The sequence below is a fragment of the Camellia sinensis genome, chromosome 3 (genome assembly GCF_055761805.1).
Source record: "Camellia sinensis isolate YWXY chromosome 3, ASM5576180v1, whole genome shotgun sequence".
Lineage (NCBI taxonomy): Eukaryota > Viridiplantae > Streptophyta > Magnoliopsida > Ericales > Theaceae > Camellia > Camellia sinensis.
Window position 1 is genome coordinate 55510824 of NC_138963.1, and position 13498 is coordinate 55524321.

At 44.2% G+C, this 13498-nt stretch overlaps 1 long non-coding RNA gene across 1 annotated transcript in view; it reads left to right on the plus strand.

Moving 5' to 3' along the window:
- Window positions 1-853: 853 nt before the first annotated feature.
- Window positions 854-13498, plus strand: part of LOC145821005 (uncharacterized) — a 49420-nt gene continuing 36775 nt past the window's right edge. The window contains exons 1-2 of the long non-coding RNA XR_014363044.1: window positions 854-992; window positions 1121-1208. This is a non-coding gene — a long non-coding RNA (uncharacterized LOC145821005). The remainder of the gene's footprint in view (window positions 993-1120; window positions 1209-13498) is intronic.

Consider the following 13498-nt stretch of genomic DNA (forward strand, 5'->3'; position numbering starts at 1 on the left):
TATAGCTTTGCCAACATAATATACAGGACTTGTTTGTGCTTTTTCCCTATTCAAACTAAATAATACATCTTCTTCCTATTTTTATTAACAAAAGAAATAAGTTTATTGATTTTTGGTAAATTCCATCTACAATTCTCATGAACCTTGGTAAATCATTTTCGTAAGTTTTAATTAACTATGTCTACATTTGATTAGAATGAAGTTTTGGGGTATGCATTTGATTAGAATGAAATGTTTTCTAGGAAAGAGAGAGAGAAACCAGAAAAAGCTTTGGTGAGAAAAAGCACCTTCTGCTGAAAACCTGTCACTTACATTACTCATTGAAATTTGATGCACTCAAAATTGAATTTTTTTTAATGATTTATAAGACGATTTCTAGAAATGATGATATTTCAATTATGTCAATGTTATAATTTAATAAGTCTGCTTCAGCAGTGAATACGTTATTTTCTAATACAATTCAATTTCTACTATATGATGCAATCATACGTACCTAATTATAAATATTAGCATTGTATTTCAATTGATATTTTAATTAAAATATTAGATAAATTAAAGAAAATTCACTACAAGAAATTAGTCTTTTAGGGACTAATATTTAAGGACTAATTGAATTTGGTCACTAAAAATAATCTTTTAGGGACAAATTAAAATATATGATAACTTACTTATAAGATTATAAAAATGACTATTAATATTCTCACTTAATATTTACATAACTTATTGAGACTAATAAATTTGGTTGCTAATATATTATTAACCTTTTTAGAGACTAAATATTTTTGTCATTATCAATTAAAAACATTTTGTGACCAAATATTTTTATCATTTAAACCATTAAAAAATCGGGACTCACTTCAGCCCTAACAGGATTTGCTAGCAATCAAAAAGTTGCAACTCTCTCTCTCTTCAACGAGTTTGCTCTCTCTCTAGTGCTCTAATACAGATTGGAAGCATCCATGGCAGATTTGCTCAATCTTCTTCAATTTTTGGTGCGTTTCACTCTCTCTGTCTCTCTCTCCCCGCATATACACATATATATGATTTACAATATTGATCCGATCATCTCTTTTTCTTTCTCTTTATCATTTTCTACATCGCAATCTTCAATCAATGGAAGATTTCATCATCGATTCATTGAAGAAGAATCTCAGTTATTGATTTACTTCTCTTTCGAGTTCTCTCTCACCTGGTATCGAAAACCCTAGGTCATGTAGACACCCCATTTTTGACCGATCTTAAGACTCAGACATCACCAGTTGAGCACTCGGTGATATTGCATGTTGTGCTTGTTCAGAGGCCTCAGAGTCGCGGCTGCGAGCCCCGCCTCCGAACTTCCGGACCCTCTTCGGTGCCTTGCCTCGGTTTGCGAACCAGACTCAGTTTTCTCTGTTTCTTTTCCTGAGGGGAGGGAGAGGTCCCATAGACCATCTCTCAGTGGCCGTGAGCTACATTTTGTGGCCGTAGGCCATTTCGCCCATTTCGGAGCCCGGTTTCCGGTTTTTCGGGACCGTCAGGCCGTGTGCCTCGGTTCGGGACCGCCTAACCATTTCCGTTTGCTCTGATTTTTGGCATACATCTTATTTTCTCCCTTTTGAGGGACACTGGGGTCTGAGAAACCCACTTCGTGGCCGAACGCCACTTTCGGTGTTTAACGGGCAGTTTTCGGGGCCCCGAACTACGTGTTTTGGCCCCCGAACATTCGTTTCGCATCGGTTTTCGTTCATTTTTGGCAGGTACCTCTGTTTTATCACCAAGAAGGTCACTGAAGGGTGGGAGGCTAGTAATTGTTGCAGCAACCAGTTATCTCTCCTCCGGAGCCTCCCGGCGCCCGTTTTTCTGACTTCCGGGCCAATGTTGAACACCCTGGGGTTAGTGTTGCCAACTTTCAACCACATATCTGTGATCTACACACCTGAGAGGCCACTAAAAGTTGGTGGCCGGCCATTAAGGTCACCTGACCCTTTTGACCCCTTTCTTCCGGGCTAATGTTGAACCCCTTGGACCTTTTTTCTCGAACTTTGAACCACATATCTGTGATCTACACACCTGGGAGGCCCCTAAAAGTTCATGGCCGGCCAGTAAGTCAACTTGACCCTTTTGACCCCCTCTTTCCGAGCCAATGTTGAACCCCTTGGACCCACTTTCTTGGAATTTCAACCACATGGTTGTGTTGTACACACATAGGGGTACCTCTCCAATAGCTGGCCGGCCACAAAATCTCATTGACCCTTTTGACCCCTAGCCGGCCGGCTAGGGAGTGTGGCCGGCCGGCCACCTCCAACAAAAGTGATAGGCCGGCCTGCTTCCTTGCATTGTGTACTTTACAACTGTGGGGCAATATCCCCCAGATATTTCCTGTATCCGGGGGATATTTTGTGGGGGAGTTTTACCCTCCTTTTCCCCCACCTTTACACCCCTTCTTTGGCCTATATAGCAAGCAAACCTTGTTCTTTGTTAGGGTTAGAAGAACTCTCCTTCAAGCTTCCATAGCCAACTCCATCTTCTTCCTTCTCAATTCTTCAAAAAACCCTAAGTTCCTAACCATCATTCCTTCTACACCACCAAGCTCTACCACCACCATCTCATTTCCAGCAACAAGGAAGGATTCTTGAAGGCTAAAGAAGCTGCAAATCCATCCAAGAAGCAACAAAAGTTTGAATCTTCAAGGGTAAGTAACACTTTTACCCTTTTGACCCTTTCTCTTGATCTATTTCTAAGCCCCACTTCTTTTTTGTTTCAAGCTCCGGCCCTAACAGAAAATGGCCATATTTTGAGCTCATATTCACTTTTCATTAAGGGCTCAACCCTGTTTGAGCCCTCCATAACACACTTGCTTCATTGATCCTCTTGTATGTCATAGTTTTGCATGCTATTTTTGACCCATGAGCATTTTATTTTCGAGCATGTTGTAAACTGATATTAGGCTTATTTTAAGTCCCTCTTCAACATTGAAGAAGGGCTCAACACCATTTGGGGTTTCCATGTTATACCTACCTTTATACCCCTCTTTTCTTCCCCATTCTTGCATGCAATGGCAGCCCACCATGCTTTTGTTTTTGGCCATTTTACAGTTCTAGAAAAGTTCTTATTTTGGTCCATACTTCATGTTTCATTTAGGTCCTTTCATGGTTTGGGGTCTCCATAGGTCACTTCATGTTATATCCCTCTTTTATTCCCCATTCTTGCATGTTTAGTTAGCCTATCATGCTTTTGTTTTTGACCATTTTACAGTTCTAGAAAAGTGCTTATTTTGGTCCATTCTACATGTTTTGTTAAGGGTCTTTGGCTGTTTGGTGATTATTTTGTATACCTCATGTTGTAGCCACTTTTGAGCCTAATTTTGCATCACCTTTCTACCATATTTGTATACTGATTTTGAGGCTGTCATATACTGTAAATGTTCATATTTTTGGTCCATCTTCAGTGTTGTAGAAGGAAATTTTTCAGTTTGGGTTTTGCTTATATCACTTGCTTCATTACCCATCTTTTGGCCCCTATTCTTGCATGCTATTTTTCCCTTACCTATGCTTGCTGTTTGGCCATGTTTATAACTGTGAAAGTGCATCTTTTTGGACTGTCTAGCTTCTGTCTTTGCATTGCATGTCCGTATTGTGCATGTTTGGCATAGCTGTAGGCCATTTCGGGTGCCTAATGTTGCATTTCGGGACAATTCCATGCGTTTCATATCATTTCGCCTCATTTCGGGACTGTTTTCCCCCATATTTTAGTGCTGAAATCCCATTATCATGCTTGCATATCATTTGCGCCACATTTCATTGCATTTTATCACTGTCTCGGTTTGCGTGCCCGTGTGCACGCATTTCGAGGCAGTCCATTTTTATCCGACGGCATCCTATGTGAGTGTGGCTGAGGCTCACTCATGTTGGTATAAGCCCATTTGTCATTTCCATGTCATTTCATCATATTTTGTCATCGCCTCGGTTTGCGTGCCCGTGTGCACGCATTTCGAGGCACTCTATTTTTATCCGCCGGCATCCTATGTGAGTGTGGCTGAGGCTCACTCATGTTGGTATAAGTCCACATCATGTTTCCATGCCATTTCATCACATTTTATCATTGCCTCGGTTTGCGTGCCCGTGTGCACGCATTTCGAGGCACCTCATTTTCATCGCATTCTGTCATTGCCTCGGTTTGCGTGCCCGTGTGCACGCATTTCGTGGCACCTCATTTTCATTGCATATGTCATTGCCTCGGTTTGCGTGCCTGTGTGCACGCATTTCGAGGCACCTCATTTTCATAGCATTTTACCACTGCCTCGGTTTGCGTGCCCATGTGCACGCATTTCGAGGCATCTCATTTTCATTGCATTCGTGCATTTTCTCGGTTTGCGTGTCCGTGTGCACGCACTTCGAGGCATTTCACTTCCATAGCATTATGTATGTTAGGATTGTATCTTAGTTGCATTTCATGCATATCATGTATATTGCATCGTGTTCGGAATAGGAGTTAGCCCGGGCACGGGAAACGAGGTACATTTCGTACTCCGATTGACGGAATGTGTCTCAATTCCCCAGTCACCGACACTCCGGATTATCCATGATGGAGTTAGGTTTTAGCTGTAGTTTCATGTGCATTCATCCTATATTGAGTTGTGCATTTCGACTCCTCGGCCATCATGCCTCGGTATGCGTGATTGGTGGCACGAGGATCGAGACATGCATATATCTGTGCAAATACATTGCTATGCCCCTTTCCTGCTCTCTGTTGCAGCAAAACGAAGAATCAGCAACTTTTGGGGCTTGGCACGCATTTCAAGAACAGGTGTAAACAGAGGCTAATTGGGGCATTCCGGTGGATTTCCGCGCAAGACAATCCGGACATGCATCATCTATCAGAAGCGAAGCAGTCCCTGGCTTGCACGCCAGTTTTATTTGCTTTCTTAGTTAATTCATTAATTAATTAGGATTTTGTAATATTTTGGACTGTAATATTCTTTTATTCGGGACTGTAATATTGAGACTGTATATTTATTCGGACCCTCTGCGCGAGGGCACAACTGTAATAAGTGTGCGTGCGTGTGTTGTATGTCTTCCAACCCCACGTCTTTCTCCCTTTTATTTATCCGCTTTTGATGATTAGATTAGGGCATGTTTAAATTAGCATACAGTATGACAGCATGTTTGCATCATTCATCTGTATTGCATGCACCGGGCTCGGCGCATCATACTAACTGCATTGTACTTTCACTTCCAAATTGAATACATGTTAGATGTAGCATTTCATATGCCATGTTTAGAATAGCCGAGCCTGCTATAGTTGCATTTTGCATGTGTTGCATTAGGCATTTTTGTATACTTAGGATCATGCATGATTTCTAATGTAATTTCCTATTTTGGCTTGGAGTACTCGGTAAGTTCTATGCTTTAGCATCCTTGCATGCGTGTGAGTGAATGCCATGAATAGCATGCTTACCATGAGGCTATGTGCTTATGTGATATAACTGCCTGAATGCCTGTGGGTGAAGGTCGGGTTGTTTAAATTGGAACAAATCATTGACTGTGAGTTTTAAGCCCACTAGATAGTGGCAAAATCACATTTTTCTAAGCCCACCTGAGGGTGGCAAATCCACGTCTTAGCCTACTTGCGAGTAGCATCATCAAACCATTTTCAAATAAACAAGCATGAAATGTTTTGTTCCAATTCGGGCGACCCAGTCTATACTTATATGCTGTGTGCATCACATAGTAACCTAGGCTAATAACCGGAATAAGAACACACAAAGTTTTCAAAAAATAGATATCACGGTTAGTAGAGGCCGATCTTTGATCGGGCGAGCGGGGGTGCTCACGAAGTGACCTTCCCCAATCGTACCCAAGTTCCCGAGCCGAGGCAACTTTGGTGATGACGGACACGTGGCCTTTGGCACCGAGTCAGGGTTTCCTAAATTTCCCAAAATAAAATATTTAGGTGGCGACTCTGTATCTGGCAAAGCAGTCCATGTTTGGCACTTCTTTCAAAAATCTGTTTTTTTCTCAAAACGATTTGCCGGATTTGGACTCTTTGGTTCAGACTTAGAACCGTGACTAACAAAAAGTCGAGTCCGAGCTGTAGCGAGGTCCCCCGCGGGCTTGTTACAGTTTCTGGCGACTCTGCTGGGGATTTAGAGAGCTTGACTCGAACTCATGATATCTGTTTTTGACTACATTTGTGTGTTTCTTTGCATTGCATTTGCATTGGTGCGCCTAGGACACCGTGTTTGCCATCTGCTATTCCTGAACGGTTTGCCGGAGGCTTGTCTTGTCAAGGCATGACCATAATGCTGACCGGTTGTGGGCTCTGCCAGTATGGGAACACAAACCCCGGTTTTACCGGGGCACCCTCTTTGACCATTCGACCTAGTGCATATTCGGATCCATAGTGACCATTCCAAACTAGGACAGGTTGCTTACCCGTTTATAGGTTGTTTAAAACCGCTGCGTGCGTAGTGAAACCCTAGCTCCTGACAAAATATGACAGGGAAACCCTACCCCTTCATAGGGGTGTTTTGACTCTCACTTATCTGTTATGTGCTTTAGAGTGCGTCTCTACAGGAATGCATGTACCAGTTTGCAAGTTTGGGCATCAGGCCTGCGGGCATTACTATCAGTATTTGGGAGTCAGCTTTACCTGTGGGTATCAGACTCAGATTTTGAGGCCGAATTTTGGGCAGAATTCAGTAGAGGGCACACTCATTCAACTATGCTCGTATCTGTTCAGGTGAAATCAGGCTGAGGTGCTGTCTGTTTTCTCTTTTGCTAGGTAGTCTTGGAACTGTCGCTTCAGAAGGCTCCGATATCCCCCGAGGTTCATCGAACTTGTGCTGATAGACTTTGTCAGGTCAGAGATTCAGTTCAAGGGTAATCAGTGTTCTTTCGCTGAGGCAAGGTAAAGAAAAGCCGGTCAGGGCTCATATGTTCATCTAATCCGTCAGTCGCCAATCACATCACCTTTGTTCAAACTCAGCAGGCCTTGATGGCACAAGGTTCGGAAGAGTTTGCGGCCATGACAGCAGCGCTAAGTCAGGGAACTGCCATGCAGGCTGAGACCAGTATTGAAACGCAGCGCCCATCTGGGGCATCTGCCTCACATCCAGCTTTGGGACCCCAGCCGAACTTTGACCCAATTCCACCAGTTGAAGACTTGCAGTGTCTGAATCCTCAAGAAGGGTTGGCTCAAGCTCAGGTGCTCAGACCCCTGGTGCAGCCTAATGAGAAAACTCAACCCTTTCATGTTGATGAGTTCAATCCGACTACAGTGAAAATTGCAGACCTTGAGAAGCAATTCAAAAGGGCACAGGGCCTTAACTCCATTCCTGGCATTGAGGATGGGCACACCGAGGCTTCCATTCGGCTCCCAGACAGATTCAAAATGCCATATATCGACCGTTTCGACGGGTCTGGAGATCCAATGGTACATATCCGACTTTTCTTAGATGTCCTGAAGCCGATGGGTCTGACTAATCCACAGAAACTCTCTCTGTATGGAAGAACCCTGTCGGGTGTAGCAGCTACTTGGTATACCAAATTGGAGGATACAGTGAAGCAAAACTGGGAAGAACTGGCTGAGGCCTTTATCGATCAGTATTCCTACAATACCCAAGTTGAAATGACCATCCAAGAGCTTGAAGCAACCCGCCAGAACCCAACAGAGCCTTTTGTGGAATTCGTTGTAAGGTGGAGAGCAAAGGCAGCGCAAATGACAGATCGTCGCCCTTCTGAGAAGGATCAAGTGCAGATGATGGTGCGAAACCTCGAGCATGATATGTTGCAAAAGTTGATAGTCGCTCCACTATTCACTTTCAAAAATTTGCATGAACTGGGGGTTCAAGTCGAGAATGCATTCAACAGTGGGATCATTCCCAGGACAAGGGAACTGACAAGCAGGGTGATTTCAGGGAGTACCAATGCTGGTAGTAGCGCTAGTCCCAAACCCACCGAAATCAATACAGTCGCCACAGCCGACCCTTTTGCCAAACCAAGCCTACAAACAGCTGGCCCAGCCCGAGCTCAGGGCAGAACTTTCGCCCCCCTCTATAGGAGCCTGACTAGCACACTAAAAGCCTTGATGGAAAAAGGGCATCTCAAACCCCTCGATCCTCAACCTCTTCCCGACCCACTCCCAGCCAGACATAACCCCGCCAAGTATTGTATGTACCATCAGCAGCGCGGTCATGGCACCGACCGTTGCTACCGCCTTCGTCATGAGGTCCAAAATCTCATCGACAACCGGACGATAGCTCCACCTTCAGACCCTAATGACCAAACATCTCCTGCCTACCTCAATCACATCCACATATTGCCATCCACCTTTGACCCCAGCATATACATCACCCCGGCCCATCTACCCAAGCCTGAGGTGTTTATCCCAGAAAGCATGGACTTATGCATGATGGGTGCACCTGAACCTCAACCATCTCAAACCCGTGAACCCACTACTTCTGAGTTGATGGGAATGATTAAAGATCTTCAAAGAACCGTGACGGATCTGGCCTCCGGGACATTGGCTCCATCATCGACCACACCACATACTGGGAACTTCATGTCAAAAGGCTCCCCGATGTTGGGACGGGCTGCATTTGAGGAAGGCCAATCCCTTGGCAAAGTGGAGGCGAGTGGAAAGAACAAGGTAGGGGCGGGTATGGATCCCCATGAACATCTTCTGTCCGTTGTTGAGGCTTTGAAAGCCGAAGGATTGAACAAACAACAAGTGCTTGCAGTGGTTGCAAAAACTGTGGATAACACTTTCGCCACTCAGAATGAGAGCAGTCTGAATCAAGGGGCAAGCCGGGAGAAAGGTCATCATACCAGAGACGATCCTGCTACCTCTAATCCTCCACTCGGAAGAGATCAGCAAACTAGGCCAGCATCTGCTAATCCCCCTGCTGGTGCGTCCAGCAAAAATCCACAAGCCTTGAAGTACCAACCCCGAGGTCGGAGGGTCTTCCATGCCCTCTATATGCCTTTGTCCAAAGCTCTCCAAATCCTTGTTGGACAAGGCCATCTCAAACCCCTTGAGCCTCGGCCTCTCCCGAACCCTCTTCCGGCTACACATGATACTACCCAGTACTGCGCGTACCATCAACAAACTGGCCATACTACCAACGCCTGCTTCCATCTTCGCCATGAAGTACAGGATCTATTTGACAATGGGGTCATCCTCACACCAGGTCCTGCAAAGTCTATCGGCACTTGATCAGTGAATTTGTAGGGGATAATGTGATGTGATTGGAGGGATGAACCACCTGCGGGCAGCGCTCAGTTTACTCCAGATATGGTGGATGGCATGCACTGTTTTGAGCATTGGCGAATGCCGGTTTCCGACTTAGGTATTGAGTCGGTCTTGTTGTTTTGTTTTTGAGTCTGTCTTTTTGCTTTGAGTCAGTCTCTTTTTTATTTTGGATCTGTCTTGTTGTATCGAGTCAGTCCTGTTGTACAGGAGTCGGGTGATTCCGGGGGGGTGTTACCTCGAGCGTCACCATTTTGTTTTGTGTTTGTCTTTTCATTTTGTTTTGAGTCTGTTTCTGCCAGGGAGCCAGTTGTACCAACAGATTTGAATGAAACAGCAGTAATTTTTGCACTTCTATGTTCGCTTCTGCCGTGTGCTAGTTGTGACGGAATCTGAATGAAATGGCAGTACATTCCACCTGCTCTCTTCTGCACCCCAAAATCATTGCATTTAACCTAAGTTTTTCAAAACTTTTTGAACACTGCGGTGAAAACGAAGAGGAAGGAATTCCTCGGGATTTGCAAAACTTTGATCATTTGAGAGAAAGAGAGGCATGTTAAGCCCTTAATGAATGAAATCATGCTTGTTAGCGTGAGTACTGGGAAGGATCCTGGCTTGATCCAGATTGGTTCTACACTATCTTCAGCGCGAGCGATTTGTCGCTTTCTTAAAAATTTTCAAAAACAAAATGTTTTGCGCGGTCTTGCGAAGACCTGTGTGGAATCGCTCTTGAGATTGTGCAGCCTAGGATCACTCTCAGCCTCGAGACTCAACCCCTTCGCTTCCAAACCTTGAAACTTGAATTCAGAAGGTTCGACGGTCAACTGCGATGTGAGGCCTGTGTGGCTAGATTTGAAGCAGCCCTCGAACAAGAGGCACCAAAGTCAGGTCAAGAAGATCAGATCTCATCAGAAGAAGCTTACAAAGCAAAGCAGCAGCCATTCTCCTGGATTCAGATGACTCCAGGATCTCAAAACCATTTGGCATGGACTTGTTATACTTTTACCCTTGAGAGGCTCGCTGGGCCGAAAACCCGGAAGGGCGACCCAGGCAAAAGTTAGAGCAAGAGAAAAAATACAAAAAAAAAAAGAAGCAAAAAATGCAAAAAGAAAAAAAAAAAGAAGAAAAGAAGAGAACAAAAAAGAAAGATGCAAAGAAAAGAACGAAAAAAATCAAAAAAGGAAAAAGAAATGAAAAGAATTGAAAAGAAAAGAAGAACAAAGCTCGCAAGGTCGAAAACCCGCAACGGGCGCCTTGGCAAAAGTTAGAGCCTAAAAAGGAGAGGTTAATACCCGAGTGTACCTTAACCCCGAACTACGTGAGGCTTGATTCCCATCTTTGGGATACGTAGGCAACTTCATTCCGAAGTCCAGCCGTAAAACACTTCAAACTCAATCATGTCCATGTAATGGTTCTGATAATCTTTGCCTTCTCTATATCTGAGAGTCTGGTTGCGTTCGTCGCTCTGAGGACTGACTACAATACATTACGGTGCCATTCAGACAAGGGGCAACTTTCCGTTGCCATTCAATGCACCGCGGTGTCATTCAAACAAGGGGCAACTTTCCGTTGCCATTCAATGCGCTGCGGTGCTATCCAAACAAGGGGCAACTTTCCGTTGCCATTCAGAACGCCGCAGTGTCATTTCAAACAAGGGGCAACTTTCCGTTGCCATGCAGTGTCCTTCAGACAAGAGGCAATTTTCCATTGCCATGGATCCGAGGTTGCGCATCTCAAGAGTAGGTTCCGTACTCGTTGAGCAGTGGTCATTTGCAAAAATAGTTTTTGAGAATTTTTACTAAGGTTGACTAATCTTCTCGAAAAGTATTCCATTTTCAAAACTGGACCATTTCTTGGACCCAAAAAAGGAAAACTCTCAGTGCTCACTGCCTAACTTGCATGATTTTAAATCAGAAAATTGAACAAGTATGTTAATCTAACTCTCATTTTGGTCAAAATTTTTTTAGGAGAAAATTAAAACTAAAAAATGGTCAAAATGATGAACTACGGGCACAGTTGAGTCAGGCTTCCTGTCTTTTCCCCATTGCCAACATACTTGCCAGAAAGGCCACTCTACCCGCCAAAAAAAAGGGGGGATGACCGAAGTTAACAACAAAGGGCTGAAAGCTCTCTCATCCTCCAAGCAGCGAGGTATCAAGCCGAGTGCGAAGCACGAATTGGAATGGATCAAGATGCTCCATTCCCTCATCCGTCGCATCGACAGATGTCACTGAAGGAAATAGCCGCGAGCTGATTATGTTGGGCGTGAGCCCGCAACTTCCTGTTCATCCATCAACCACCCAGGGGAGGGATGAAAAATGAGAGATTAAAGAATAAAGAGATGTGCGTTGAGAGAAAAAAGTGAGAAAAGGGCTTTTTTCAGAAAAACAGAGCTTGAGGGCCGAGTGATGTGAGGACCACAAATGAGAAAAGGTGGGAAACAATACCCGGGGAAACAGGCTCCATGTGCACATTTGAGTCTTGTGTTTTATTTTGTCTGTCTCGATTCTTCTTGTGAGTCGCTTCGAGTGTTACTCGATGTGTTTAGGTTGTTTACCTTTTGTTTTCCGTTGCTGAGTCTTTTTTTTTACTGTGTGCGGTCGTAGGCTCAATACTCGGTTAAGAACTCATTTCTCAATTTCAAAAAAAAAAAAACAAAAAATAAAATCATCTTGTGCTCAGAGTGTTGTGCCATTCTCCACAGTTGTGCAAAACAGGATTTGTTCTTTCATAAAACTGCAGGGTCCACCCCCGATAAGTGTGAACGGTAAAACAAGGACCTATCTGAAGCTATATAAGTTCCGGACTACAAAGCAAAAGAAAATAGGGAAAATTTTGAGCATCTGAGTGTGTTTCACCTTCAGAAAATTTTGAGATTGCATTCCATATGTACCTCTTCAGGCCTTGCCAGTGCCCTGAAGAATGAGTGTGCCTCTACTCCAAGCTTAAGCATGCTTCAAGTCAGAACGGCAATTAAAGCAGCAGCAACAGATGTTATCTCTCGCCAATATGAACAGGGTGTGCCCTTTTTGAGCTGAGTGTGTTGCAAAGTCCTCTAAGAGGTAAATCAGAGGCACCAGAGTACATATTTGATGCTCCTCTACTACATAGAATGTGCATTTTCATATACACTGTTGTCGCATGCGTGCCGCACATCGTTATGATTCATGCATAGAATATGTTTGCTTTCGATCCTGCATAGAATTTGCTTTCAACATTGCATAGAATATGCTCCTGTTTCTTGCATAGAAAATGCTCGTATCTTTTGCATAGAAAATGCACTCTTCCATACTTGCATAGAAAATGCACCTCATTTGCATAGAACATGCATTCACTCGCACTATCTTGTGCACTTGCACTTTGTGTCTCACTAGCACTGTCTTGTGCATCTTGTGGTTGTATCTCACATCGCACTGTCTAGTGCATTTCAATCGCGCTGTTTAGCGCATCGCACTGTCTAGTGCATTTCAAATCAATCGCGCTGTTTAGCGCATCGCACTGTCTAGTGCATTTCGAATCAATCGCACTGTTTAGTGCATTTCAATCGCGCTGTTTAGCGTATCGCACTGTCTTGTGCATTTCAATCGCGCTGTTTAGCGTATCGCACTGTCTTGTGCATTTCAATCGCGCTGTTTAGCGTATCGCACTATCTTGTGCATTTCAAAATCAATCGCGCTGCTTAGCGTATCGCACTGTCTTGTGCATTTCAATCGCGCTGTTTAGCGTATCGCACTATCTTGTGCATTTCAAAATCAATCGCGCTGTTTAGCGTATCGCACTGTCCTGTGCATTTCAAATCACTCGCGCTTTCTTGCGCATTGCACTGTTTTGTGCACCTTACTTGCATTTTGCATGCATTCTATCGCGCTATCTTGCGCATCGCACCTGTACTTGTTAAGTGCATTGTATCGCGCTATCTTGCGCACCTTATTTGTATCGCACTGCTTTGTGCATTCACCTTGCTCGTACTGTTTTGTACACCTTTTGCATCGCACTATTTTGTGCATCTGTTTAGCACTGTTTTGTGCATTCACTCTGCATCGCACTGTCTTGTGCACTCCCCGGTCTAGGAGACCTTAAATCCTCTGGTCTAAGGAGACCTTAAATCCTGCATCATCATTCGCGCTGTTTTGCGCATCGCACTTGCATTTATTCGCGCCGCCTCGTGCACTTTCCGGTCTAGGAGACCTTAAATCCTCTAAAGGTGCAATTCCTTTGGTGTTTGTCGTGCCCGAACGACTTCCGGCGGTCTGGTATAGCTACCTGCTTG